The following is a 4,945-nucleotide window of genomic DNA, read 5'->3' as shown; positions in this document are numbered from 1 at the left end:
CTTTTATAGTTCATGACGCACAAGAAGAGCGGAAGACAAGACAAGTTGATTGGTATGATCCAAGCCTCTGGATCATTTAATAAACTTAAATTTTTGTTGATAATTTTCGCGCAAGTTCCAAAAGTAATAAATTTGAAAACATCTTCAGACTTTGAAAGGATTTCACTTCCAGAACTTTTGATTTCGCAAGAAAAAATCCACATGCTACTTTTAACGTATACTACACACTGATATGAGTGCACATATAGCATGTTGTCGTGAAAGGATTTGTATGAAACCGTATCTCATCCATGCAATAAAAAGGATACGTTAATTCAAATAATATATTGCTTGGTAAGATAATCTTAGTCGACTTTCTTACCTCATTGACACGCCCTTAGTTATCAGTCCAAAGTCATAATCCAAGTTTGGAATCACAGCAACTCTCAGATTAAAGGCGCCTCGTCACTCTGATGATGATTTATTATATGAATCAAAACCCACACAATCGGGTTTTCAATTGGATTAGCAGAACCCATGGAATCGGGTTTTCAGGAGGAATAATACAACCCACACAATCTGATTTTCAATTGGGATACTGAAATCCACACAATAAGAGGTCGAGGTCGTGAGAGATTAAGGAGGCCTCTTTTATTTGCAAGTGGCTCACAGGTCTGTACATCTTGCAATCATCATAATAGCATTTCCTCTCATTAGTGTGACTGAAACAGATCGAGCAAGCCTGTTGAAACCAACTGACACACCAGCTAAATTAAAAATTCTGTTGTCAGTGAGTAGAGTTTTTGGCTTCAACGTCTATCTTACCAAATGAGAGAGTCCGCTAAATGATTCAAAAGCCATGAGAGAGAATTGAAAACCTATGTTGGCACATCGTTGGGAATATTGCTCAAACCTCCTGTCCTCCACCACTCTCTGGGCAAAATCAGACTTCCTCGGCGTATTCGAAAGGATATTGGGTTGTAATGGTTAAATCCAGAGCTGCCGGGTACCCAGCAGGCCGACAAAATATACATCTCCAGGTCGAGAATTTGGTTTTAGTATCAGGTTTTTCTGCTCGAAAACTGGCAGCAGGTTGGCAGCGCTGCAAGTAGATGTAATTTTGTCCCTTATCTGATCGTTTCGCGAAATCGAATCGTCCCGCCGATGACATTTAAAAGCCATGGTCAACATGTGAATTCAAAGATCCTGTTTTACAATAGGACACCTTCTTTTTCATGTATGAGCCCCCAGTCTGAACTCCACAGCTACACGAAACTTGTTCGGCAAGAGATGAAGACTAAGAGCTGGTATAGAAGCTTTTGATAACCAGGCTCCCGATTGAGGCTGAGTGACAAAAAACGAGCTATTTCTCTTCCGGATGTTTGGTTTTCAATTTTTTATTGAGAGCGATTTCGCCCAGGACTTCCTCTATTTAACTTTGAGAAAGCTGCTATATTGACAAACCATTTAATTCGTCAATCACTTTGGTAAGAATGTGATCTGCTGTCAGACTCGGCCAGTTATAAGCTGTATCAATGCAAGGCCAGTTATAAGCTCGTCGGATTCCAGTTCCAGTTTTATTGATAGGTAAAGATGCTTGATGCCATGACTCATTAGACAAAGGTGTACCCAGTATATTCTCAAAAGTTGTCTGTGGAAGTGAGTCGAACTCTTCAAGACTGTTTACGACTTCCTCTGATGGTGTGTTACAGCGCAGTGAATAAACCATTTCTGTTGCACCCAGGCAACCATATAGAATACTAAGAGCACACTTTGGGTTGTTTATGTTTTCCATGTTTTCCACTAACTTTTTGATCTTTTGAACACGCTGAAGAATCGAGGAAGCAGCAAATCTGGTGGATCAAACAGCAGCACCCAGTATTTTAAATCCTTCTCTTCTGTTTCTTTTATTTCTGTTATCATTCGTGTTCAGAGCTCCTTTCGACCAGAACTCACATCTGTCTCTTCTGAGTTCCAACCCGCAAATTTCGCCCGAAACTGTCAATATATCTAAAGCTCGCTAATTATGGATAAACCCTGAGTTGATCGATGAACTATTTGATTTCAAATTTATTGAGAAAACTAAAGAACAACGATAAGTAATTTGGGCATCGATAAACGTCCAAGAACTATCGGCATTTTTTTTTGAATAGAACAAGATCTTCTTCCGAGGAACGAAGAACAATAAAACAGATTGGAAATAAAAGTAAACATTCGATTGAATTGTGGACTGAACAATCTGTCACTTTTATTGTTTTTCAAAAAAATTTGTAAAAAAGTGTTTTTAGCGTAATTCAGGGGAGAGTTGTCAGAGCAAAATGAGTCCTCCGAGCCTGGTGCTAAAAATCCACCAACAAATCAAAAATTCTCGAATTTGGTCACCTCGAGTTTGGCAGCGCTGCAAGTAGATGTAATTTTGTCCCTTAGCTCGTCGTTTCGCGAAATCGAATCGTCCCGCCTATGACATTTAAAAGCCATGGTCAACATGTGTATTCAAAGATCCTGTTTTACAATAGGACACTTTCTTTTTCATGTATGAGCCCCCAGTTTGTACTCCACAGCTACACGAAACTCGTTCGGCAAGAGATGACGACCAAGAGCTGGTATAGAAGCTGTTGATAACCAGGCTCCCGATTGAGGCTGAGAGAGTGACAAAAACGAGCTATTTCTCTTCCTGATGTTTGGTTTTCAATTTTTTATTGAGAGCGATTTCGCCCAGGACTTCCTCTATTTTGCTTTGAGAAAACTGCTATATTGACAAACCATTTAATTCGTCAATCACTTTGGTAAGAATGTGATCTGCTGTCAGACTCTGCTGACTTCCTCTATTTTGCTTTGAGAAAGCTGCTATATTGACAAACCATTTAAGTCGTCAATCACTTTGGTAAGAATGTGATCTGCTGTCAGACTCGGCCAGTTATAAGCTGTATCAATGCAAGGCCAGTTATAAGCTCGTCGGATTCCATTTCCAGTTTTATTGATAGGTAAAGATGCTTGATGCCATGACTCATTAGACATCTGTCTCTTCTGAGTTCCAACCCGCAAATTTCGGCCGAAACTGTCAATATATCTAAAGCTCAATAATTTTGGATAAACCCTGAGTTAATCCTTGAGTTGAATAGCTCTTTAATCGATGAACTATTTGATTTCAAATTTATTGAGAAAACTAAAGAACAACGATAAGTAATTTGGGCATCGATAAACGTCCAAGAACTATCGGCATTTTTTTTTGAATAGAACAAGATCTTCTTCCGAGGAACAAAGAACAATAAAACAGATTGGAAATAAAAGTAAACATTCGATTGAATTGTGGACTGAACAATCTGTCACTTTTATTCTTTTTCAAAAAAAACTTTGTAAAAAAAGTGTTCTTAACGTAATTCAGGGGAGAGTTGTCAGCGCAAAATGAGTCCTGCGAGCCTGGTGCTAAAAATCCGCAAACAAATAGGAAATTCTCGAATTTGGTCACCAATTAAGACTTGTTGGTGCAATTTTTACCATCAAGCTGGCATAGATCGTTCAGTCCAAAGTTCAATCGAACTATTAGCTTTTTTTTCATAGAAAGCTATCGTGTAATGTGGAGTACTTTCATGTAAACGCTTCACAGGAGGATAAAGTTTCCTCTTTTGCTCTGAGGCATAGCCATGACCAATAATGCACTCGCTAATAATGCCAATAATGCACTAGCCAATACTGCAATAGCTAAATATTATGCTAAACATGCGTTCTGGTAGCTACAACATTAGTATAAAATATTGGGTATATTTTGGGTAGTTTGTCACATTGGGTATTTTGGCATTTGGTATTTTGTTCCTGACACCCAAGCGGCTATAAGTGATAGTTAATAGCTGCTTTCTAGGATTTATTTCTCGTAAAATTCCAAGAGTAAAAAATTTTCAAGAAACACCCAGGAAGAGTAACTTGGGTTTAATTATAAGAGATCATGCGTCAAATACGCTAAAAAATTTAAGTCCAAAAATATAGAAGGTCAATAAATTTGATCAAAGAAGATCGGGGGATTTTATGAACTTCAAATTTTGATAAATTTCAAGTGTTGACACGCCACAAATTTTATTTTCCTAGTTTTGTGCGAATTAGGCGAACAAAAATTAAAACTGTTAGAGCGGCAGTTGAAAATCCATTTCCTCTTAAAAAAGTCAACTGTCTCTAACCTTTATAATCATAAGATAATGGATAACAAACAAATCTTTCTCAATTTTTGAGCAATTTGAATCTTTTCGATTTGAATACATCCCCCATTGATAATGAAATTTCACTGGCCTAAAATTAATTTAAAAGTTAGCTTCAAACAATTAATAACGTTATTTTACCATTAGTGTTCAAAAACTTTCAGTTTACCTCCAGATGCGCAGTTTGGAGGGAAGTAATAATTTTGACTTTACATGACATTTTACCCAATTCTATTTTACCCTACGCCATTCTACGCAACCTGCGATTTTACCCAATACCAACTTACCCAATGCTCTTTGATCTTTACGTTCAACTGTCCGATTACAAAATAGCAGTCGCTATTACAACATTAAAATATTTATTTGCAGAATATAATCCCATGTTCGGTTTCATATCAAGTCTTACGAGCAATTTAATTATTTAAGCTAAACAGTCAGCTAAATAGTCTTTCTGGTGAATTTAGCAATAGGTGAATTAGCAATAGTCTTTCTGGTGAATAGCAATATTGGGCAAAATGGCATTGGGTAAAATGGAATTGGGTAAATTATCCCGAAACCAGTTTAACTTTTTTTTCATCTCACATATGAAGATATGGACACCACACTATTAGAGTCAAGTTTTGCTTTCCCTTAATTTTCACAATTTCTTTTCAAAATCTACCGGATGTCCAAAAAATTGCACCCGTCTAATCGAGTTGTCGCCTACTATCCAACGCCCCGAACAATCAAATTGTTCCGAGTCACACTCAAGCGGGGTTTGCTTTAATTTGAAGATT

Source organism: Convolutriloba macropyga, chromosome 4 (assembly GCF_964194025.1).
Source record: "Convolutriloba macropyga chromosome 4, txConMacr16.3, whole genome shotgun sequence".
Classification (NCBI taxonomy): Eukaryota; Metazoa; Xenacoelomorpha; order Acoela; family Convolutidae; genus Convolutriloba; species Convolutriloba macropyga.
This window is presented reverse-complemented; position numbering follows the sequence as displayed.